Raw genomic sequence first — 706 nt, forward strand, 5'->3', positions numbered from 1 at the left:
TGATAGAGATCAAAATTAGTTTTAATGAATATTTCATCGAATTTTCAAATATAAAATATAAAATAAAAATGAAAATAAATAAATAAATAAATAAATAAATAAATAAATAAATTGAATCTATTATCTGATTAATTAAGATTCTTATTGAGAAAGAGAACAAAAAAAAAAAAAAGGGAAGAAGAAAAATCGTATTATTCGATTAATAAATGACGTATGTATAACTTCTAACTTTAATCAATTATCAAGAGAAAATGAGACTCTTAAAGGAGCCAATTAAACTTTCAAATTTGTAAACCGACCCTCACCTTTATATCGAAATATAATGAATCTCAACTAATAATATTGGACGATGATATTATACTGCTTGTTAAGGAAAGTCTCGATGATAGTGAGCAAAAGCGATCACAGCATGCGCCAGCTGTCGAGAATATACTGAATTCAGGAGATGTGTTATTCAGTAAGAACTTGCGGATAACAAAGTTCTCAGAGATATCCTACCTTGCGTCAGATTACTGTCATGGAATTGAAATTACCGACTTGAAACGAATTCCAGTTGAAATTTAATCATAGAAACGATCGTTCCATTACGAGAAAATGATTTCACATATTAACGTATGTAACTTCAAATAAAAATTTGAAAAATATCTCCAACGTGAAATACGAAATTATACACTTATGTCGATTAAATTTATAAAATATTTGTCTG

The sequence above is a fragment of the Vespa velutina genome, chromosome 2, assembly GCF_912470025.1.
Source record: "Vespa velutina chromosome 2, iVesVel2.1, whole genome shotgun sequence".
NCBI classification, from domain to species: Eukaryota; Metazoa; Arthropoda; class Insecta; order Hymenoptera; family Vespidae; genus Vespa; species Vespa velutina.